We start from the raw sequence: 25,995 nt of genomic DNA, 5'->3' as shown, positions 1-25,995 counted from the left end.
CGAGCTTGCTTGTTCTCGTTCAGATGTTTCATCTGCTTGCTCAGTGACATCATCAGTGGATGAATATTGAAATGAATCCTGCCTGATCTCAGCTGCTCATGTGAAATGACTCCTGTATTGTTGGGCTTCGCACAGACAGATTATTATTAAAAATCCAATATAGGCATTATTCTACTCCATTTGGAATTTACATTTATTTGGTACATTATGATGAGCAATCAGATTTCAGGCTTTGATCTGTATGGGTTTGTATGCGGGGTCCAAATCTGTCTGATTATAGAAAGCATTACGGCTGGAGAACCATTCCTTTAGGGCACATACAAGCCTCCTATGACCACTAGGAATCATCCTGGACCACAAGCCAACAGACTGTCTTTGACAAACATTTACAAGGATTAAGGACCTCATTCCCACAAAACCCTCCACTGCTATGGACTTCCTAAAGAAGGTAAACCAGACACTACCCTCACAGCCATTGTTTTGGTACCAGGCACACATTCACTCAAACTGGCCAAGGACCACCAACAGAGATTCAAACATCCAGTTAACAGCTTACCCCATGCTATCCGATGAACCGGAGATTTCCTCAGTACCCGCAAGAACATAAAACTCAACAACAATGACATTGTGGCATCATTTGACATCACAGTTTTATTCACATCATTTGACATCCCAGTAGCCAAAGACAGAGTGGTCACACGACTAGAGGAAGCAACAACACAGAATAGCAGCTAAATCAGCAAACAACACAGGCTTAAGGTCCTTGATCTGGTGCCTCACCACACACTTCTCTTTCATGGTCAAGTATAGAAACAGATTAATGGTAAAACAATGGGGTCACCCATCACAGGCCCAATTGCAGAAGCAGCCACACAAAGACTGGAATACACACCCTCCCCGACATTCAACCTCAAACGTGGACCCTAACGTTGATGTGACATTTGCAAATATTAAAAGCAACAAAATAGATGAGACCCAGCAACTCATCAACAGCATTTTCACAGGGATTAAATGCATCAGGTAGGTTCATTTCATAGAACCGTACACGACAGTGCAGGCCTTTTGGCCCACGATGTTGTTTCTGGATGTTAAAGTTGAGCGTATGGCCAATGTGGAGTTTCAAACTACAGTATACAGCAGAATACCTCACACTGATCAAATCGTTAATTTCCACAGCCACCACTCCAATTCACACAGAAAAGTTGCATGAAGACACTATTTAAACAGGGCAGAAAACACAGCCTGGAACTATATAGGAAAGGGGAAAAACACCTACACACAATCCCCGATATGAATGTATATCCCCTCAGCTTCATCTGCAGATGCCTTGTCAACAGCCATCTACAGGAGAATGCAGTACGCTCTAACAAACTGGCTGCATTACCATACATCAAGAACATATCAGAATTGACAACAATACTCCTAAGGCCACTAAGAGTCATGGTGGCCCATGAGCCCACAGGCGCTACACGACAAATACTTACAAGGATTGAACACCACATGCCTACAACACGTAGAAACAACGTGGTTTATAAAATATCACGCTGCGACAAACATTACATCGGACAGGAAGGATGGAAACTAGCCATCAGAATAGATGAACATCAATGAGCAGCGATACGGCACGATAACTCTCCGCAGTATCAGTGCAAGAAGACAAGGAAGGTCATCAGTTTAATGGTTCTCCAGCCGTAATGCCATAAACAAACACAGTAAACACACACCCACCTCCAAACCCACACAGAGCAAAACCGGAAACGGCACGACTCAGAATAACAGAACAAGCAGTATAATTATATAATTATATAATTCCAAGTGCACTAAAATAGCAGCCCCTCATTAAAAGCTCCATAATGATGTCATCTAGCATGGTGACAAAATGTCTAACAGAGAATAAGGTAGCTCAGCGAGCAAGTCATCAACGTCAACTACAATCTGAGCTACACATCTTTGCCAAAACTTTGAACATGTACGGGCATAACAAGCAAAAAGTTGCCAGACAATGGGAAACCTTCACCAACAGATTGAGCTCTACCCACGAACAACTTCACTTTCTCCACGAATGCGTCAGGTATCAGGTACTGATCAGAGCGTGAAATACAGCACTCCACTCAACAAACCACAGGCATATAAAACAGCTGAACAGAACAAATGCGGAATGCTACGGGCAACGATTAATGATGCCCACAACTGACTCCGCAGGTACGATTGGGAAATGTTGTGACAAAATTCACAGAATCTGAACCCTACAACCAGCAGTGGACGACAATCCTAGAACATGCCATCACCATCAATCAGCACAAAATCTACACTGCAAAGAGGCACACACTACAGCAGAAACTCACTAAACTGAGCCATCACAAAGGCAAAAATAGCAATAAACCAGACACATGGACAAGAACCCTAACTAGCAGACAACACAAAGAAACTGAGAAAGCTGTCCTATTACCTGGACTGAACCATTACTGCAAATTTGCGAACAGAACAGACATCATGGCTATACTGGAGACGAGATTAAAAGACAACAGACTCTCACAAACTATCATCCCCACACTACACAGGACGAGCAAAGGGAACAACCTGAACACTTCAGAGTTACAAGCACAAGATCAAATCAAGAAAGATAAGACCATCATAATCCTCCCTGCAGACAAAGGGTGCCTGGCCGTCATGCTGTAAAAAAAGACTTTGTTCAAAATGCCAAAAAAACTGAAAGAACTGTGGATGCTTTAAATCAGGAGGATGGGCCACCGCACCTGAAAATTTAACACTGTTTCTCCCCTCATAGATGCTGCCAGATCTGCTGAGCTTTTCCGGCAACTTTATTTTTGTACTTTCAAAATGCACCCGCAGTGCTTGCAGGTACAACCACTTACAAAGAGGTGGCGATAGAACCAATATCGCGGCTCGGAAAGAGGATCACCTCGGCACTGAAGAGACAAGAGGATGCAGGGCCAGTAAGCAAGGCAGACAACATCAGAACATAACCAGTTGGCACATACACCTGGTCACCCATTCCCCCCAAGTTCTATAGACATCCTAAAGGAAATAAACGAGATATCGCTCTCTCAACCATTGTTTCCCTGCCAGGCACACCTTCACACAAATTTGCCAAGGACCAACAAGAGAGATTGAAACAGCCAATCGACGGATCACCACATTCTATCCTCTCAAAACACCTCAAAGTCCTCAAGAACATAAAAATCAACCACAGCGAGATTATCTATCGTTAGATGTCTCAGCTTTATTCACATCAATCAGCATCCCACTTGTGAAAGAAACAGTTGCCAAATTACTGGAGGAAGCAGCACTGCAGAGCAGCAGCTGATTCAGCAATGACCACATACTTAAACTACCAGATCATTGCCTCACCACATACTTCCTCTTATAGTGGTAAAGTATACAAAACTGAACAATGGTACAACAATGGGGTCACCCATCACAGAATGCATTGCAGAAGCAATCATGCAAAGACTGGAATACACTATCCTCCCTCACATAAATGTGCATCTGGGACATGGAAAACACTACTATGATTATTAAATGCAACACAATAGATGAGACCCAGCATGCCAACAGTGTGTTTGCAGGGATTAAATTTCCAAAGCAAGAAGAAGCAACAATCAACTTCCATTTCTAAATGTTAAAGTTGAGCGTAGGGTCAAAGGGGAGTTACAAAGCTCAGTATCGAGAAATTCAGCCCACACTGAATCTTTAACTTCCACTGCACTTCCGAACAAAGCTGCATTATTTGTACACTACTTAAACAGGGCAGGACACACTTTAACACCCCAAAACTATGTGGGAAAGAGGAAAAGTGCCTGGACAAAATCTTCAAAATGAAAAAGATATTCTTGCAACATCATACTATCCAAATTAATTCAAGTTAGGTAGAGGGGGAGTACAACGAGATCTAGGTGTTCTTGTACATCAGTCAATGAAAGCAAGCATGCAGGTACAGCAGGCAGTGAAGAAAGCTAATGGCATGCTGGCCTTCACAACAAGAGGAATTGAGTATAGGAGCAAAGATGTCCTTCTGCAGCTGTACAGGGCCCTGGTGAGACCGCACCTGGAGCATTGTGTGCAGTTTTGGTCTCCAAATCTGTGGAAGGACATTCTTGCTATTGAGGGAGTGCAGCATAGGTTCACGAGGTCAATTCCCAGAATGGCAGGACTATCATATGTTGAAAGATTGGAGCAACTGGGCTTGTATACACTTGAGCTTAGAAGGATGAGAAGCAATCTGATTCTATGACTTCCAAAGATTGCAATGGCATTCCTGGCAATTGTGAAGACTGTGCCATTGTCACAACCATCTCACTTTTCTGAAAGACACAGGCAAACCCAACTCCAGCTTGTTTCCCAATTCCAAAAGTTTTGACTTGCTTACTTTCTGTTAAACCCCCGAAGTGACATCTTCCACCCTTAGGAAACCTTTTAGTGACTGAAAGAGCCATCATTACTCAAAGGAAATCTAGTTTAAACCAACCAAATTCATCATCTGAAACAAAAGACACTGATACTTTCCACTCACTACCTTTGAGCCCAATAATCCAGAAATGTGACCACTGTGCCACTGTGCTGCCCCAAATGGCTAAAATTCAATTGAAAATGAAGCAACATGCATTAGAGGCTAAAGAAAAGCAAAAGGGAAATGAAACAGTTTGAATTACAGTTAATATCAGAGATAAGAGATAAGGAGAGGAAGGCTCAAGCAGAAGAAAAGGAGAAAGAAAGAGAAGAAAGGGAGAAAGAGAGAGAAGGAAGGGAAAAAGAGATAGTTTTTGAACTTCAGAGGTTGGAACTGAAAACTCAAAATCAACTTAAAATGGAATAGGTGGAGGTGAAACGTATGATAGTGATATGAACAGTGATGAGAGCAATCCCATCATAGGCAAGGCCTGGCGGGGATCTGTTCAAGTATTGTGAAGCGTTTTGAAAGTTTGATGAGAAAGACATAGAAGCCTTTTTCATTTCATTTGGGAAAGTGGTGAGACAAATGAAACGGCCAACAATAAATGGTCTTATTGTTGATTGAAACATAGTTGATAGGAAGAGCTGGTGGGGTATTAACATCACTGTCAGAGGAGATATTTGGGGAGTATAAAGAGATGAAAAATGCCATCTTAAGCACATATGAGCTATTAACAAAATCCTACAGACAACATTTCAGGAATCTGAGGAAGGAAACTGGTCAAACTTAGATTGAGTTTGAAAGGATCAATCAGAGTAAATTTCATTTGTGCATAAGGGCTCTGAAAGAATATAATGCTCTTTGGGAAACAACTATTTTGGAAGCATTCAAAAATTCACTTACTGAAGTAGTGAGAACTTGTGGGAGAGAGGGGCGTCAAAATGGCAAGAATTGCAGTGGAAATGACACATGATTATGAGCTGGTTCATAAAAGAACGTTTGGCTTCCAACATCAATTTCAACTGAGAGAGAAAGAAATTGGGGAAAAGAGAAATCCTCAGGCAGTAAAGGAAAACAAGATAGCATGGAAGACAGTAAAGATCGTTTACCTCGAGGTAAAAAGGAAACCCATGAAAGTGACAGAGAATTTAAAAAAAGCTTAGGTGTTTTCCCTGCAATAAAGTAGGTCACATGAAATCGCACTGTTGGTGGTTTCAGAAAGAACACTGGGAAGACGAATGTTGGACAACAGGATAAGTCAGTGAGTTTTGCAGATAGTAGGAAATGCAGATGTTGGAGAATCTGAGATAACAAGGTGCAAAGCTGGATGAATACAGCAGGCCAAGCAGCATCAGAGGAGCAGGAAGGCGGACTTTTCGGGCCTAGATCCTTCTTCACAAAAGAAATTCTGAAGAAGGGCCTAAGCCTGAAACGTCAGTCTTCCTGCTCCTCTGATGCTGTTTGGTCTGCTGTGTTCATCCAGCTGTACACCTTGTTATAACCAATAAATCTTTTGGGATTACCCAACTGTATGGTGTACATTGACGATCTAGTGATTTTTAGTTACACATAGAAGGAACATTTGGAGCATCTGTCGGAATTGTTCTGTCAACTTTGGGAGGCAGGCTTGGTGATAAACCTGGCTGAGAGTGAATTTACAAAAGCCCAAGTTATGCTCCTGGGCCATGTCAGGGGACGCAGACAAATGACCCCATGGAATGTGAAAATGAAGATTAATGGGGAGTCTCCTATACTGTCAACAAAGAGGGCAGTAACATGATTGCTGGAATTGAGTGAGTTTTATTGAAAAAGCATGCCAAATTTTAGCAGTACGGTAGCTCCACTGACTGACTTGTTGAGGAAATACAGAAAACTACAGTGACTGGCGGACTGTGAGAAGACATTCGACAGCCTGAAAGCTGTACTAACCACTGTCCCAGTGTTAGCCACACCTAAATACGCAAAATCATTTAAGGCAGCTCTTGATGACAGTGATGTGGGTGTCAGTGCTGTATTCTTACAATGACAATGGGAAGATAGAAAGACTTATTGGGTATTTTTCTATAAAATTGACTATTCATCAACAGAAATATTTCAAGAGTGAGGAGGACCCCTGAGTTCAATAAAACTCACTCAATTCCAGCAATCATGTTACTGCCCTCTTCGTTGACAGTATAGGAGACTCCCCATTAATCTTTGTTTTCACATTCCATGGGGTCATCTGTCTGTGTCTCCTGACATGGACCAGGAGCATAACTGAGTTTGGAGTTGGCCATGTAATATTCCAACATTTATTTTGTTAGTAATGTGTCTGAGACATGTGTATGCAATGACCAAAACATTTTCAAGTTTTTGGAGAAATTCATGGATAGAAATTCCACACTGTTTGGATGGAGCTTATCATTGCAGCCGTTCAATTTGAAAATTACATGTGTGGCAGGCCAAGAGATGAAAGCCGGAGGCATTTGGTGACAGAATAAAATGAACTGAAATGGGCTGTAGAAGCAATGTTTACTTGCTTAAGGTCGATGTATTGTGCATCTATTGGAGTCTACTAATACCATGAGACTAAGTATTTCTTTGTCCTTTATTTTTAAGAAGGCGGAGACGTGAGCTGTCTATTGAAAACTCAAAGTTACAGGTTGTGAGGCCTTGGGCTTTTTTGAAACATTGGAACATAGAGGCAGCCTGAATGTATTTGGTCAAATCAGGCTGGCATGGTGGCTCAGTGGTTAGCACTGTTATCTCACAGCACCAAGGACCTGGGTTTGATTCTACCTTTGGGCGACTGTCTGTGTGGAGTTAGAAGATTCTCCCTAAGTTTGCATTGGTATTCCTCCCAGAGTCCAAAGATGTGCAGTTTAGGTGGATTAGTCATGCTACGTCACATATAATGTCCAGGGGTGTACAGGCTGGGTGGAAAAGTGATCGAAAATACATGTTTACAGGGATAAGGTGACATGCTCTTTGGAGGGTTCCTTGACAGGCTGTATGGCCTCCTCCTGACTCTTCAAAGCCTGTCCTCCATCTGTAAGACACAAGTCAGGAGTGTGTTGGAAAACTCCTCACTTGCCTGGATAAGTACAGTCCCAACAACACTTAAGAAGCTTGATACTATCCAGGACAAAGCAGCCCGCTTGATTGGCACTAAATCCACAAGCATTAACTCCCTCCACCACTAACACTCAGTAGCAACAGTATGTACTATCTACAAGCTGACTGCAGAAATTCACCAAAGGCTGCACCTTCGAAACCCATGACCATTTCCATCTAGAAGGACAAGGATGGCAGCATATGGGAACACCACCACCTCAAAGTTCCCATCCAAGCCACTCACCATCCTGACTTGGAAATATATCACCATTCCCTTGCAGTTGCTGGGTCAAAATCCTGGAATTTCCTCCCTAAAGACATTGTGGGCCACCCTAGAGCAAGTAGACTGCAGCGATTCAAGAAGGCAGTTCACCACCACCTTTACAAGGGCAGCTAGAGATGAGCAAGAAATACAGGCCAACCAGTAATGCACATATCCCACAAATGAATTGAAAAAAAAAATGGTTTGAATGAGTTGAGTAGGCACCGTTGTCTGCATGGACCAGTTTGGGCTGAAGGGCTGTATTACTCTGCGATGCTAAATGATGAGTGAAAACTACAAGTATTTTGCACCTGTCTTCACTTTGAAGGATACAAAAACATTCCTGCGATAAATGTAAAGTGGAAGAGAGAGAGGAACTTTATGAAAGTACACGCAATGCTGAGGTAAGCAGTAATGAGCAAACTGATGGAAATGTGAGCTGACAAGACCCTGCAATCTGTTGGACTTCATCCAAGGGCGTTAATGGACGTGGTGAAAGATGTAGCTGATGGGTTGCTGTTGTTTTACAAAATTTGCTGGACTCTGAAAAGATTCCACCAGATCAGAACGTAGCCAATATAATCCCTCTATTCAAGAAGGGATGGAGGCCACAAAAGAAGGAAACTATGGACGAGTTAGTTTGTCTTCTGTTATCAACCGGTTAGAATTGATTACAAGGGGTAATATTGGGCTTTTGAATAAATTCAAAGTAATCAGGAAGAATTCAAATGGTTTTGTGAATGGCGAAACCCTGATTAGCCTATTTATTGCAGGTATATGAAGGAATAATGAGCACTTTGGATGAAGAGAGCCTGTAGACTTAGTGTCTGTGAATTTCAAGAAAGCTTTTGACAAGATGCCAGATGAAAGGTTCTTTCCCAAAGTTGAAGCATATAGTAAAGATGTGACAAGTGGGGTACCACAAGATCGTCCCTGGAGCTTCAGCTTTTTAAACTTGGTATCATGACATAAATGAGAGGATAGAAAGCATGGAAGTTAAATTTGCTAATTATACTAAGATAGATAGGAATGTATGTTGTGCTAAAGCCATAAGGAGATTGCAGAGTGAAACAATAGATTCAGCGAGTGGGCAAAATTCTGGCAGATGGAGTGTCATGTGGAAAAAAGTAGAGCTGCCCAGTTGGCAAGAAAAATTAATATAAACAATTATTTCAACAGAGAACAACTTACAAATTCTTAGATGCAGAAGTGTTTTAGGGCATTAGTCACAAAATGTTAGCAATGCAGGTGTAGGAATGGTTAAGAAGTTCAATGAAATGTTATTCTTTAATTCAAAAGAGGTTCAATATAAATTTATGGATGTTATGTCTCAGTTATATGGTGCGCTAGTGAGGTCACATCTCAAATACTGTGTACAGTTTGGGTCTCCTCATTTAACAAAGGTGGTAAATGTGTTGCTGGCAGTTCAGAAGTTAACTAGATTAATATCAGAATGAATGCATATTCTCATGAGGAAAGCTTAGACAGACTGGAATTGTTTCCCCTGGAGTTTGGAAGGGTGAGGGGAGACCTGACTGAAGTACACGAGGGCTTGAAAGGTCTGGATAATGTGGATATGAAAATGATATTTCTGCTTGTGGGTGAGTTCTGAAATAGGGTGCACTCTTTGAAAATGAAGAATCATTCTTTCAGGACGGAATGAGATTTTTTTTTCTCTCAGTGGGTTTTTTTAACTTTGGAATTCTGCCTCAGATGACACTGGAGTCTGGATCATTGAATATTTTTCAGCAGATGAAGACAGATTCTTGTTCAGCAAGGAAACTAAATGTTGTTGGGAACAGACAGGAATGTGTAAGTCAGCACACATACGCTTCAGTCATGTCCGTATTGAACAGTAGAGCAGGATCAAGGGGCAGAATGGCCTCTTGTTGCTGCTAGCTGAAACGTTTGTACAAGAGCATGAGTTTGAGATTCTGGAATGGGGTCTCCATCCTCTGATTTTCTGCCTCAGATTGAGGGAGAGAATTTTAAAACCCCAGAGCAGAAACAGCATGGGGTTGGTTGCCTGGCTCTGAACAGAAACATCACAGAATCGGGTTTAAATGGTCAACTATTTACAATGAAAGCAACATTTTGTGTAATTTCTCAATGGTTCCCCACTTCCTCTTTCTGATACAGAGTCACACATCTGCACTTTATAATTAAATACACAGGGGATAGCAGCAAAGGAAGATGCCATTCAGTACAAGCGGAGGGTCCCAGCAGTTACTCCCAGATGAGCATTTGGACCGGTCCTAGGTAAGTAATGAAACAATTGTCATTGAAGTGATTTACAATATCCTTGATGATGCTGTGACCTCACAAATACAGATTGCAATGGTTGATGCCTTCCTACTGTCAGTCCTCCAAGGTAATGACATCGTCAGTTTAGACAGGCTTCTGTTTGATTAATAATTCACAAAGACTTTCTTCCAGTAAGCTGATTGGGAACAAATTCAGCGGTGAGCCATTGTACACAGTCACACCAACTCTGCATCACACATCACTGTGTGCTCACTGATAGGGGTAAAATTGTGGCTTAGTGGTTAGATTAGATTAGATTCCCTACAGTGAGTAAACAGGCCCTTCGGCCCAAAGCGTCCACACGGCCCCTTGAAGCATCCCACCCAGACCTATCCCCCTATAACCTACACATCCCTGAACACTACGGGCAATTTAGCATGGCCGATCCCCTTACCCTGCACATCTTTGGACTGTGGGAGGAAACCCACGCAGACTCAGGGAGAATGTGCAAACTCCACACAGACCGTTGCCCGAGGTTGGAATCAAACCCAGGCCCCTGGTGCTGTGAGGCTGCAGTGCCAACCACTGAGCCACCATGCCGCCAGCACTGCAGACTCACAGCGCCAGGGACCTGGGTTTGAATCCACCCTCAGGCAACTGTCTGTGTGGAGTTTACACATTCTCCCTGCATCTGCATGGGTTTCCTCTGGATGCTCTGGTTTCCTTCCACAGTCCAAAGATGTGCAGACTAGGTGCATTGGCCGTGGGAAGTTGCCCATCGTGTTCAGGAATGTGTAGATCAGGTGTGTTATAGGGGGTTGAGCCTGGGTGGGATGCTCCAAAGGTCAGCATGGACCTTCTGGGCCAAAGGGCCTGTTTTCACGCTGTAGGGATTCTATGATTCTTAATATACACTGACTTTCAGTCTGATAACAGTGGTGGAGGAGCACAGATATTGTGTACATTGCAGATCTAGCGGAGTTTGCAGAGGCAGAGAGTGAAGACTGGAGATCAGGGATGGCATATCTGTGGTGATTATCATAAAACTGAAGCTTTGTTTGCTAATGGCAGTCACAAAATCATGATCTGCTCTTGTGGAGTGAGCCTTGATAAAACTTAAGGAATTATGTTTATTTTGAAATGGCATATTCAATTAAAATTTTCTGAAATTTGTGCTTTTTGTTGATTTTCATCAAAATTGTTCATGAAGGTAAATCACATCTCCTAAAATAGTTAGACTGTTCAATATCTCAGTACCTGTCTACCCTGACTGTGCTAGAAACCTTGGTAAGGGTACAAGATAACCGATAAAGAAGGAAGGAAAAGCAGTCAGTGAAGAAAGGTAGCAAACATACAGTAAAATTTTTATTGTCGTTCTCAACACCTGCAGAGCTCAGGCTGGAGGCACTTTGCTCAAGTGTTTCAGACTGTCTGCTAGAGTAGGGTCAGGGCTGAGACTGGGGAGAAATCAGTCTCCAATGCTGCATCGGAACCAACAATACAGCAGTGTGAAACATGGACTAACTCTCTCCTACTCACTCTTCAATTTACACCTCTTTGAGACTTTTCTTCTCCATGATTACCAACCTATTTGTCGATTGCATTGGGTCTCTATCATCTGTCCCTCTGCACCTCTGGCAAATTTATAAAACAAAATACCTCTTATCCAAGGGGTGGGATGGGGCAGCACAGTGGCTCAGTGGTTAGCACTGCAGCCTCACAGCACCAGGGACCTGGGTTCAATCCCAACCTCGGGCACTTGTGTGTGTGGAATTTACACATTCTCCCCATGCCTGCGTGGGTTTCCTCCAGGTGTTCCAAATTCCTCCCACAGTCCAAAGATGTGTAGGCTAGGTGGATCAGCCATGCTAAATTGCCCATAGTGTTCAGAGGTGCGTGAGTTATCGGGGGATAGGTCTGGGTGGGATGCTTCAAGGTGCAATGTGGACTTGTAGGGAGTCAAATCTAATCTAATCCAACACCAGAGATAATGGGAACCAGAGAATCCAAGATAACAAAGTGTGGAGCTGGATAAACACAGCAGGCCAAGCAGCATCTCAGGAGTACAAAAGCTGATGTTTCTGGCCTAGACCCTTCATCAGAAAAGGCCCAAAACATCTGCTCTTTTTTGCTCCTAAATGCTGCTTAGCCCGCTGTGTTCATCCAGCTCTACACTTTGTTATCTCTTATCCAATACCTCCCAGTTCCGAGGAAGGGTCACCGGATCTGAAATGTTAACTGTGTTTTCTCCTTCACAGATGCTGCCGACCTGCTGAGCTTTTCCAGCAACTTTGTTTTTGTACCTTCCAGTTCTGAACAGACATTCCAGGCTTCTTTGTGAACTCTGTTTCCCTCTCCACAGACTTTCTCTCAATTTCTGTATTTTTCTCACAGCTGGCTCAGATTTCAAGCATCTGCAATATTTTTCCTTCAATCTCCAGTAACACCATGACCAATCAGAGTCAACTTGGCTGCTTTAATTTTTGACAAAATTTTGAGGCGATAACTTTGGAGAGAGTTCAGAGTTAATATTACGTGTCAAGCGACCCTTCCTGAGTTCCAGAGATACTGCCAGACCTGCTGAGCTTTTTCAGCAATTTTTGTTTCTCTTTATGATTTACAGCATCTACATTATTTTATTTTTTAAAAAATTGAGGTGATAACTGTTCCCTGATAAATTCTCCATGGCATGTCATGACCACGATCTGCCTGCAAACGAAATGGGAAACTTTCTTCATATAGTATAGATTATTGTCCCCTTTGAAATGTGGCATTCTTGAATCTACCCCGATGAGTGCAAAATGAAATACTTCAAAAGCATGATCTCTTTTCCAGCAATAACAAGTCCAAGCCAACAAACGACAATGAATGAACAGTGGCAGGAAAAATTGCAGTGGAAGATGTCAGTCAGGTGGTGTTGTGGAACACAGGGTTCATGTTGTACAAATGCAGCAATCATTAACCGCTGCTCCATGGATGTGCAAAGCCACACAGTAACAAACCAAACACAGCACTTTATTTCTGCAGGAGCACAATTGAAATGGAGGAACACTTTGTTAAACCTGTATCAGTCAGAGCATAACTGCAGTACTGTGTGCAATCCCGGTTAGCACATTATGAAATGGATTAGCAGTGTTGGAGAGAGTGCACAGAAAATTAGTGTGGTGGATCCCAGAAATATCAATACATCAGGAAAGGACTGGCAGACTAGTCTTTTCCGGCTGAAAGAGGAGGCTGACGGGTAACCTTAGTGATGTTTCTCTGAAAGGCTTTAACACAGTGAGTTCAGGAGGAATACATCCTCTTGGGGAAGCACCGAGGACTATTTTAAGAATCCATAGAATCCCACAGTGTGGAAACAGGCCATTCGGCCCAATAAGCCCACACCACCCCTCTGAACAGCAACTCACCCCAGACCCATTTCCCCTAAACCTGATTTCCCAATGCCTAAAGCACCTAACCAAAACATCCCTGATATTACTATTGGTATCACTATTGATATAAGACAGACACAAGAAATGCAGGAGAATCCTCATCACTCAGCTTGAGCAGAATGTGGTACTCACTTCCAGAGGGCGTAGTCGAGGCAAGCCATGTTGATGTATTTAATGGTGGGACTGGATGAGAAGGGAGTTGAGGGTTTTGATGTCAGTCATGGGAGGTTCAAGAAGAGAATAAACAGTAGCAAGGACTAGTTGAGTTGAATGGCTTGTTTCTGTGACCTGTGGCCAATGTATTCCGATAGATTCATACTTAATCTTTTTCTGTCGTCTCTCTGGTCCTTCTCATCATTGTTCTCAAACCATCCTCTAAGTGATAACCTGGACCCTGGGCTCAGACTCGAAATGCCAGGTTTCCTGCTCCTCTGATGCTGCTTGGCCTGCTGCATCCAGTTCTACACCTTGTTATCTCAAATTCTTCAGCGTTTGCAGTTCCTACTATCTCATCCTCTAAACGATTGTGTGCTTCCTGAATACCATTATTAACATTGTCCTACCGCACAGAACCCACATGTTAGGCGTAGTATGAATTTTAGATTGGGAGTCTGTAATTGCCATGAGCCGAGGTAGAATGAACTTGTCCACTCCTGTATCCAGGATTCTCCTCCATCTGCTGTGTAACCTTGGGAAGATCCCTTTGCGAATTGCAAATGGCCGTGTACCAGTGATGGGGCGAGTTGATAACGAGTCTAATGATCAATAGAGATAACAAATTGTGGGGCTGGATGAACACAGCAGGCCAAGCAGCATCTTAGGAGCACAAAAGCTGATGTTTCGGGCCTAGACCATTCATTAGATAAGGGGGTGAGGGAGAGGGTTCTGAGATAAATAAGGAGACGGGGAAGGCGGATCAAAGATGGATAGAGGAGAAGATAGGTGGAGAGGAGACAGACAAGTTAAAGAGGTGGGGATGGACCCAGTGGAGGTGAGAGTAGGTGGGAGGGGATTGGTCAGTCCAGGGAGGACGGACAGGTCAACGGGGTGGGATGAGGTTAGTAGGAAGGAAATGGGGGTGCGGATTGAGGTGGGAGGAGGGGATAGGTGAAAAAAAGAACAGAGTATGGAGACAGGGATGAGCTGGACTGGTTTTGGGATGCAGTGGGGGGAGGGGAGATTTTGTAGCTCGTGAAATCCACATTGACACCATTGGGCACCTCCCAGTCGCAAATCATTTCAACTCCCCCTCCCATTCCTCAGACGACATGTCTATCCTGGGCCTCCTGCAGTGCCACAATGATGTTACCCAAAGGTTGCAGGAACAGCAAGTCATATTCTGCTGCAGCCAAATGATATCAATGTGGATTTCACAAGCTTCAAACTCTCCCCTTCCCTACCCATCCCAAAACCAGCCCAGCACGTCCCCGCCTCCCTAACCTGCCCTTCCACTCACCTATCCCCTCCTCCCACCTCATGCCCCACCCCCATTTCCTTCCTACTAACCACATCCCACCCCCTTGACCTGTCCATCCTCTGAGGACTGACCTATCTCCTTCCTACCTCCCCATATACACTCATCTTTGTTGGCTCATCCCCACCTCTTTAACTTCTCTGTTAAAAACTGCTTCCAACTCGAGTGCTTTCAGTTTATACTTGGAGCCCTTCCTTAGGACAAGGGCTGTACTTTGAGTATAACCCTCCGACAGTGTGGCACTCCCCAAAGTGACAGTGCTGTCAGGTTATGTTTAAGTTTGTGGAGTTGGTTATTAAACCCGTGACCTTCTGACTCAGAAAGGGAAGATGAGAGTGCTGCCCACTGAACCATTTCTTACTCTACAGTTAGAAATCCATCAGTCATCAGTCTGGGAGTCTGGGACAGATGTTGCCTTTCGATCATCTTGGCTGCACACAACTTACACACCCACACCCCGTTCCACACTCACTTTGGCTGGATTTGATCTTTGTTTGTCTTGGGGGAAAGTTTGTGTGTGTGTGTGTGTGTGGGACCTGGTTTCCACTCCAACCCCAGAAAACTGTGTTCGTGGAGTTTCCCCTATGCCTGCATGGGTTTTCTCCCATATTCCAAAGTTGCACTCGTTACGTAGATTGGGGACATCTTAATGCCGCAATGATCAGAACAAGTTCCAACAATGAGCTGTGATTGGAGGTCCTCACATTACATCCAGGGAGACTGGAGCCTATCAGTGTGTGGCAGAGAATTACAAAAGAGCAGTGGAGGGCTCCATAATCATGACTATGCAATGCGAGTTTACACAGACTTCAATGTCTCTCAGGTCTACATATACAAGAACACACACTTGCGCACACACAAGCATTCAGACTGTATTGATGGAAATTGGTGGTGCAAATTACAGACAGACAATTCAACAAGCAGCCTGTGCACAGAAAACTGTAGATTTATCTGTTCCAGTTTTCTTTTTTGTTTGGATCCATTTGTCCTGTGTACAGCAACAATCTGACAATATTTTAACATTCAGGAAACATGTTGATTTCTGCTGCTAATCCTGCCTCAGTGTAAGTGTGCTGCTTGTTGCCAAGTTTTCAAACCATCACTGAGTTTAGCCCAATATTTCAGCTTGAGTTTGAGACAGCTGGAGAGTTCAAGAGTGTGAAAATGTGAAAGAGACAGCAACAACGAGAGCAAGTGAGAATGAAACAGTAAAAGGGAAAAGAACATGCTCAATTCCAACAATGAGCTGTGGTGGTAGATTCCTCACATTGTATCCAGAGAAACTGAATGTAACAGAGAGACGATCGGTGTGTGGCAGAGAATGACCATGGAGTAGTGGAGGGGTCCATAACCATCACTGTGCAAGGAGAGTGTGCACAGCATTCAGCATCTACATCAGAGGGCAATAGACAGAGATTGTGGGACAACAAGATCAGGATGAAAAGCGGTGAGGTGCTGCAAGCTGAATTTGGAGGTAATTTTTATGTAGACAGAAGACAAAAGGATTTCACAAGTTGTAATCTCTGGATGACTTCCACTGCCACGTGCTAGTGAATGTAGAAACAGATGGTTCATCCAGGTTAATATGTGGCTGGAGAGATGGTCCATGGGGGAGAGCTTTAGATTTCTGGGACAATGGGACTCTTTGGGGTTGGTGGGGCCTGTACAAGGCAGAGAGGTTGCACATGAACCAGAATGGGACCTGCATCCATGTGGGGAGGATTGCTGGTCCTCCTGGGAAAGGTTTAAACTAACTTGGCAGTGGATTGAGATCCTGAGGGATGGCTCAGCAAGGCCAAATGCACAGTGAGAACTAGAATAGATGGTGAGAGAGTCAGGAACAGACAATATGGCCCTGTAAAGGCACATGGAGATTGGGAAGGTTGGAAGGCAAAGAGTCTAACGATCAATGGGTGAGGGCACAAATTAAAATATAGGGTATATTGTCTTTACTGTTGTTGAAACATAGTTTAGAAAGGGACAGGATTGGCAGCTCAACATTTCAGAATACAGGATCTTCAGCTAAAAGAGGGAAGGAGGCAAAACAGGAGGAGATGGTACAAAAGTGATCAGGGAATCAATTACAGCAGTAAGGAGGGATGAATGTAAGTAGGCTCCTCAAGTGAAGCCATTAAGTAAAACTTAGACACCAAAATGGAGCAGTCACACCACTGAGTGTATACTACGGGCTCCTGAACAGTCAGAGAGAAATAGAAGAGCAAGTACGTCGACAAATTTCAGAGAGCTCAAAGGAATAGGATAGTAACGGTGAGAGATTTCTGCTTTCCCAAAATTAACTAGAGTAGTCATAGTGTGGAAGGGTCAGAGTGAATGTAATTCTTTGGATACATCCAGCACAACTTCTTAAGCCACTACAGTGAAGGCCCTAAAAGAGAGGTGATGGTCCCGGACTTTACCGTTGAGCAATGAAACAGAACAGGTGGTTGAAATATCTACAGGAGAGCATTTTGTAGACAGCAATTGTAACTCTGTTAGATATAAGCTCATCATGGAAAGTGACAAGGATGGACCTGAAATTGAAGTTCTAAACCTGGGGAAGGCTGATTTTTTTAATAAGATGTGATATGACTTGGCCAGAGTGGACTCAGAGAATGCTTTTCAGTAAATCTGTGTCGGAAAAATGGGGCACATTCAAAAAGGAATTAGGAAGATTACGGGTGCACAATTTCCCAAGAAAGATAAAAGGTGGGACCAACAAATCCTGTGAACCCTGGATGTTGAGGGATATTCAAGACTGGGTAAAGAGAAAAGGTGAATTTTATGCCCATACCAGGTGCTAAAACAAAAGATCTACAGGAACATGGAATATGTAAGACAGATGTTCAGAAAATATTTAGGAGAACAGAATGGGGGCATGATAGGATAATGGCAGATAAAATGCGGGAACATCCCAACTTCTTTTAAAATGGTAAAAGAATAATTTGGGAAGGGTTGGGCCCATTAAGAACCACAGTGTTCATTTGTGTGTGGACCTGTAGGACATAGGTCGGTTTCTGAATGAGCCTTTTGTGCCGGTGTTAACTAGCGAGGCGGACAATGTGGGTTTAGAAAACAGGGAGGAGGAGTGAAAAAAAATCAGCATTGACAGAGAGCAGGATCTGATGGTCTGGCTGGCCAAAAATGCCAGGTCAAGATGACATGTATCTCAGGCTGTTCAGTGAGGCAAGGGAGGGAATAGAATGGGTACTGGCAAATACTTCCAGCTTTTCTGCCAGGTGGCCAGGCCAATGAGGTTCCATGTTCAAAAATGAAAGGCAATGCATTTAATGTCGTCTGCTTGGACTTTAGCAAGACTTTTGATAAGGTCCTGTTTAAGAGGCTGATAGGAGTAGGAATCCAAGGAAAGTTGGCAATTTGGATCCAGAAATGGGCAAGTGGCAGGAAGCAGAGAGTGATTTTCAAAGGGTATTTTTGTGACTGGAAACCTGTGTCGAGTGGATTCCACAGGGATAACTGTTGTGCCCCTCACTGATCGATGCGTGCATAAAAGATTGAGGCATGAATGTAGGAGGGTTGATCAGTCACATCAGTTTGTGGATTATACAAAAATCAGTGAGCTGATAAATAGCGAGAAATATAGCCTTAGATTGCAGGATGACACAGACAGGTTGATCAGTGGCAAATGGAATACAACACACATAAATGTAAGGTGATGCATTTTCAATACAATAAAAATGTCAAGGGATTACACAGTGAACTGTAGGACCCTGAGGGGCACTGATAAACAGATGGACCCACAGACAGTGCTGCTTTCCCTCAATGCTGACCCTGAGTGTTGCACGCCTTCATTATTAACCCAATTATTTTGTTGTATCTTTGGTACTGAACTGTAGTGTTTGCCTGGTTTGTATGCTTTGTGTCAAAGTTTCATATATTGATTTCACGTTTTTAATATTATCAGGATCTCTCAAAATGCTTCATAGTCAACATGCATTAACTAATGCTTATTTGTTTTTAGATGCTGCACAGAATCTATCAATTACTGGTTTTAAGATGATTAAAGATTCATCAATTGAGAAAAGTGAGGGGAAAACTGCAGTGATAATCAGCCCTGTTGAGAGCTTCCCTGTTTCTAACCTGACATGGAGACATCGTAATGCCACAATGAACAGAATAAGTTCCAACAATGAGCTGTGGTTGGAGATTCCTTACATAACATACAGGGAGACTGGAATCTCTTGATGTGTGCCAGAGAATAATCATGGGGCATTGGAGAGCTCCATAAACATGACTGTGCAATGTGAGACAGCTGGTACATTTATTCGTTATTACAATATGTTTAGAGGAGCTGTTGGCACTGTCTTGTTTCTTCTCTGGATTTCAACACTTCCTTCTTTCATGCCTTCACTGTTATCCACCACCTGATACTCTCCAACAATTGTTGCTGAGACAAAGACAGTTCTCCATTTCTATGTCTGAACTGATTGGTCCATCTCACTCTAACGGGACATAGCACCACTTTTGGTTCCTGGTCTTCTGATCTTTCTCAAAGCCACAATTTGGTCTCCAACAGCTGAATCTGAGTATCCTCTGCCATACATTCATTTCAAAAGCAGTTACCTTCCTTTCATCTAATTTCTTCAGCATCCAGTCTCACATCTGGCGAGTATAACCCTCCACATTAGTGACTGCATCTGATGTTTTCTCAGCTTCATGGTGATGTTTTCAGAGACTGAAGTCACTGACTGCGGAGCGTGCTGTTAGTTTGTTAAACCACATTTCAGTCCTGGATGTAACTTTGATGTTTATCATTGAGCCAAGTATTAGAATTTATCCATGCCCCCTGCTTCAATGCACCCAATCTTGATATCCTCTTTGCCCTTTCAAGCCATTACTTTGGCCATTGTCTCATTCATGTTCAATCCAAATGACTCTGTGTATTTTGTCTGGGAATATCACACTCTCCAGCTCCTCTTTTATTCTGGTTCTGTGTGTGACATCATCTGCACACAAGAGATTCCACAGCCACATCTCTGCAAACAAATTAATATCCCCAAGAGCCTGTCAGCTTTACGGTGTCTAGGACAGGCATGAGGATAAGTGCAAACACAGATACAAACACTTTCACACTCTTTTCAGGGGCTTTTTAAGTTAAACTGCTTTGAATGTGCTTCTGGTCAGTGACTGAAGATATCCTTATGTGGGTCAGGATCATGTTTTGTCTGAAAGAGGTGTAAAAAGAGGAAGGGAATTCCAGAGCTTTGGGCTCCAGATAGTTGAAGGTTGAGGGATGGATATCAGGAAATACTCAAGAGGCTGGAACTGGAGAAGTGTAGAGATCTCAGAGTTACAGGCCACAGGGATTACCTGCTGATTCTTCTCTGCTCTTGTTCCAGATCCCCCACGGCAGACTACAGTGTCCATCAGTGGACCCTCAAGTGGGATCAGAGAAGGACAAAATGTCACATTAACCTGCTCCAATGAAGGTGTCCCACCGATATCTCATTACACTTGGTTCAGGATCGAGGGAAACACCAGCACCCGGTTAAACACAAGCAGCCGGATTCTCTCCTTCACTCCAGTGACACGTGGGAATGATGCCAGATTCTACTGCACAGTGACAAACCCATTGGGTAACAGCAGCTCCGACACGATCCACTTGAACGTGGAATGTAAGCATTTTACTTTGTCTGTATCTTCTTAAAACTCAGGAACTGTCTGTCTGAGGGCAGCTCACTCACTGTCATTTAGAATAAGGAGGGGCCACCTTCTTGCTGCTCTAACATCTGCTTTACAGAAATACAGAGACCTATACCAGGGTAGGTAACCAACATTGGTTCCTAAGCATCTTTAAGGTGGAGAGAGAGGGGCATGGAGGATTAGGGAGGGAATTTCAGGCCTTAGAACCCCTTAAAGCTGCAGTCATGCCCACCAGTGGTGGAGGGATGGAAATCTGGGTCCGTTCAAAAGGCTAGATTTAAAGGAGGGTAGACATTTTGGAGTGGGTAGGGGCTGGAGGAAGTTACAGAGATAGGGAGCAGTGTAGATGCTGGCAGAGGTTACAGAGACAGGGAGGGTGTAGGGGCTGGAGGAGGTTACAGACTTAGGGAGGAATGTCGGGGTCGGAAGAAGTGATGTCTACAGACTGAGTGACAATAGTTCAGTTAATGATACAGCGTGATTGCTGCGATGCCAATTCACACGTGGGAGATCCACAATTTTAGATGTCGGAGATGGAACCAGCAGGAAGAGCATTGAGATACTTGAGTTTGGTGTGAAGCAAGGCACTGACAAAGGTTTCAGCATTAAGGTTGTACCTGTACCATTCTTGACCATTTCCTGTCATTCCTTCCTCAGATGGTCCAGAGATTTCCCAGAAGGCAGAATGAGCTCAAAGGGGATCACCTGTGTCTGTGTGGCCACCTCCAACACCCCTGGAGACCTCAGCTGGCACCTGCCCCATGCCAACGTCAACAGTAACCAAACACACAGAGGTTTTGTGTCACGCCAGCTCATGAGCAGCATCTGGTGATGAGTTCACTTATTCTGATGGGGCATCAGGATGAAGAAGAAGTCAAAGCGTCTTCCTTGGTTTGAACCTCACATGGGGCAGCCATTTTCAATGTGTATCTTTGGATCAAAGGTGAGAATAATGTTCTTTGCTTGCCTTCTTTACTCTTAAATCAAAATCCTCTCCCTTACCCTCTCCACCCCTCTCTACCCCTTTTAAGGTGATCTTTACACCCAGCCTCTTAGACCAATACCTCCACATGTGACGATGGCAAAACTGAACACAATTCATGTCAGGCCAGTCAGTGGTGGGGATCTGGATATCAGTAGGCACTTTAACACAAACATGGACAACACAGCAAGGGCTGATGTGAACGTGGGTGGTGAAAGAGAGCAGTGTTGGGTGGAGAAGGTGCCCAGGTTGGATATCTCTGCTCTGATGCTGACCCTGTATGTCGTTCAATCAGGGCCAGTAGATAAGTGTGTCGCAACCATCAGCAGAAGGGTACTTCAGGTTGGTGAGCAGGGCTGGCTGTCAGATGTTCAGGCTGGTAACAGGGTGGGTGTTGTCTGAGTTTCAGGCCATTGGCAGGTTGGAGGCATGTCTGGTTGTGTGGAGTGGGGCTTTTTGGTTGATGGGGAGCAGGGGCGGGAGCAGAATGACATTGGCTTGTTGGGGAGTGGAAATATTCCTGCTCAGAGCAGGAGTGATTGCCAGATGTCCAGGGGATGGAAGGGTTTGGTTGAGGAGAAACTGGGGTCTGTGTGGTCAGTTGAGGGCCAGGGAATCAGTTTGCTAGCTATGCACATGTTAGACTAGGTTGCTAATTGTCTGACATTTCCTGGGAATTTATGAACATGAAGAAAGTGGTCCTCTCCAAAGCCTTCGGCTTTAATGGGCTGTCACAGCGTTCCAGATGTAAGGGAATTGTCAATCGGAATCTCTAATTTCTTGGACAAATCCCATGGAGGCAGCTGCTTGTGGATTCTGTAGAGTCCTGACACACAATTTCTGTCTGTGGTGTTTGAACAGCTAACTGTCCATTGGCTTATCCAGGCCAATACACATAGAAATGATACCTAGATTACATCCAGAAGGAAGACAACCACTCATGCATTGCCCAGATTGTGACAGTGTGTATTTACAGCTATTGTTATACTTCATAAGTGTGGTAATTACTTGAATGTTGGAATTGTGACTGCCAACTTGTGCACAGCAAGATCGAGAAACAGCAATGTGATCATGAGGTGATAATCAATTATTTGTGAACTTAATTAAAATAAAAATGCAGATTACGAAGTGTGTCACTAATACTCCATCATTGAAGGAAACCTAGGTAACAAAGTGTTATCTGGATGAACACAGCAGGCCAAGCAGATTGAAGGAAACCTCCTGTTTTATCCTGGTCAGTCTGTACAGATGGCTCCAACCTCAACCTCCAATGTAGCTACCATTTCATGTCCCCCTGAACTCCTCTCTCTGTTTGTGTCTGCCAGTGGTTCAGGAAGAAACTACTCTGCCACCTTCTCAAGGGGCAGTAAATACATTGCTCAAGAGTAAAAATGGAGTATATTGTCTCTCACGACATATCAGAGCACCATTCCAAAACTATAGCACAGTAATTAATGGCTGCTTTGACAGGCAGAGACTCCAATAAATGGACGGTTGGACTGGTCATGGCTGGAATCCTGTTCAGTGTTTTCCTGACTGGAATCATAATCTTCCTGTATGTGCAAGAGTAAGTTGAATGCTTCATATAACTTTTCTCTGAATATTTTGTCAACTTTTTTTCCTCCAGTAGGTGACGGTTGCCCTGGTGTGAGGCACTAGACACTCCTTCTGTAAGTGGTTCCCATGTCCCAATGACCTAGGGTGGGCCTTCCATTGATGGGTGTCCAGATGAATAGCTATGAGCTGTTGTGATCAGGAACACACTGCCTGATAGGCATGTGAAAGCAGATTCAACAAGAATTTCCAAATGTATAACTGTATCTGTGCTACACTGGCTCTGTTACACGTAACCAGATTGGGATAACACAGTGTGGAGCTGGAGGAACACAACAGGCCAGGCAGCATCAGAAGAGCCGGAAAATTGACATTTCAAAGGAGACTTTCCCTCTCCTTCGATGCAGCCTGGCCTGCTGTGTTCCTCCAGCTCCACAGTGTTAACTCTGACTCCAGTATCTGCAGTTCTGACTACCCTGAATGAGTTAGAACCACATTGTGATTGTGATATTGCAGGAGAAAGATAGTGGCTGAGGAGACAGCTTCAAAGACCAATGATATTTCAAGAGCAGAGAAGAATCAGCAGGTAATCCCTGTAGCCTCGGGCGACTATCTGTGCAGAGTTTGCACATTCTCCCCATATCGAGGTGGGTTTCCTCCGGGTACTCCAGTTTCCTCCCACAGTCCAAAGATGTGCAGGCTAGGTGGATTGGCCGTGCTAAATTGCCCGTAGTGTTCAGCGGTGTGTGAGCTATAAGGGGATGGGTCTGGGTGGGATGCTCCAAGGGGAGGTGTGGACTTGTTGGGCCAAAGGGCCTGTTTCCACACTGTAGGGAATCTAATCTAATCTAACATTAACTTCCTGAATCTACACAGCAGTAATGAGACTGTGCATAGAGGCATGGATCAGAATAGATATATATCAGATGAGAACGTGGGCAGGTTGTGTGCAGCCAACATGGTTGAATAGGCAACATGTGTCCCAGATTCCCAGACAGATTACCCATGGATTTCTACCTGTGGAGTAAACAACGGCACGCACTCTCACCTTCCCTTTCTCAGAGTCAAATGGTCATAGGTTTCATAACTAACTCTGTAAATGTAAACATAACCTGACAGCATTCTCATTTTTGTATCAGAGGTAATGGGAACTGCAGATGCTGGAGAATCCAAGATAATAAAGTGTGAAGCTGGATGAACACAGCAGGCCAAGCAGCATCTCAGGAGCACAAAAGCTGACGTTTTGGGCCTGGACCCTTCAGGTCTAGGCCCAAAACGTCAGTTTTTATGCTCCTGAGATGCTGCTTGGCCTGCTGTGTTCATCCAGCTTCACACTTTATTATCTAGCATTCTCATTTTGGGCTGTTAGTGCTGAAGGAGTACTGCACTGTCGGAAGGCCAGGACTGAGGGAGTGGCACACTGTCAGAGAGTGAGTGCTGCAAGAGCGTCGCATTGTCGGAGGACCAGTGCTGAGAGAGCACCGCACTGTCAGAGGGTCAGTGCTGAGGGAGCGCTGTGCTGTCGGAGGGTCAGGGCTGAGGGACGGCTGCAATTTTGGAGGGTCAGTACTAAGGGAGCGTCGCACTGTCGGAGGGTCAGTGTTGAGGGAGCGCGGCACTGTCGGAGGGTCAGTGTTGAAGGAGCACCACAATGCTGGAGAGATAGTATTGAGGGAGTGGCAGACTGTCAGAGGTCAGTGCTGAGAGAGTGGCACACTGTCAGCGGGTCAGTACTGAGGGAGCTGTTACTTACCCCTCAATCAACCTTTTTACAAAGTTGATGGGGACTGTTTGTTGCATTGCTGCTTGTGCAGCATTTCTGTACACAGACTGCCACAAATTGGCCTGCATTACAGCAGTGAATGCATTTCAGAAAGGTGTTGACTGTGAAAGTATTTTGGACTGCTCAGGGTGAGGAAAGAAGAGAGCTCAAATCTAAATTTAAAAGAAGAGAGCTCAAATCTAAAGTTGATTCAAACTATGCTATTCTAAATCAGAGGTGAGAAAGAGTAGAAAGCGAGAGATGGCATGTGAGAAAGTTGACGAGAGAGAGAGACAGAAAGTGACAGAGAGAATGAAGGACACAGACAGAAATGGAAATGGCTGTGCAGTAATTTAACCGAAATTTGCCTGTAAATTGTCAGAATGTCTTCTGTGTCCATTTCTCTGATGGAACTCTGCACTATCAGAAGTACCATCTTTCAGTTGGTAAATTAAACTGCTCTGTCTGCTTTCTGGGAGGTGTTAAAGATCCTGTGGCCACTTGTGAATACAAACAGGGAGCAATTCTCATTGTCCTGGGACCTATCATTATCTCCCTTTAACAAAACAGCATTAAAAAATGTAATGACATGAGTTACTCCAACAGAACTGTTGAGAGTTTGCTATGTGCAAGTTGGTTGCTGGGTTTCCTATGTTGCATCACTGGCTACAGTTCAATAAATAAACTCCCTCAGTGGCTGAGGAGAATTTGGGAAATTCAGTCAATGTGAACAATGAGCTCATTACTTTAGCCTTCAAGGTAAGAGGGAGAAGGTTAAACCCACAGAAACATGACTGACTCGCATGAGGCTGTGCAATAATTTAAACCTATCCCTGCCGATAAACGATGTGAGAACATCTTCTGTTTCCATTTCTCTGCAGGATTCACAGAACATCATGGTTACTGACTCTCAGAACACAACCAGGGATACAATTCGAGAGGGGCCTGCACCAGCTCCCCAAGATGTCTCTGAGGGTCCACTGAGAGGAGACGCTGCACGGCACAAGAGAACTAAGGACCTTCTCTACACCAACATCAACTTCTCAAAGCTACCCAGTGGCGATGGGGCTGTGTACAGAGGAGAGAACACAGAATATGCACAGATCAGATTCTAG

The 25,995-nt window shown here is 44.0% G+C and overlaps 1 pseudogene; it reads left to right on the top strand.

Annotated features, from left to right (window-relative positions):
- LOC132206716 (myelin-associated glycoprotein-like) overlaps positions 1 to 25,995 on the top strand; it is a 109,697-nt pseudogene extending 83,702 nt beyond the window's left edge.

The sequence above is a fragment of the Stegostoma tigrinum genome, chromosome 41, assembly GCF_030684315.1.
Source record: "Stegostoma tigrinum isolate sSteTig4 chromosome 41, sSteTig4.hap1, whole genome shotgun sequence".
Taxonomy (NCBI): Eukaryota; Metazoa; Chordata; class Chondrichthyes; order Orectolobiformes; family Stegostomatidae; genus Stegostoma; species Stegostoma tigrinum.
The sequence above is the reverse complement of the archived record's forward strand: the minus strand, read 5'-3'. Positions and strand labels throughout refer to the sequence as shown.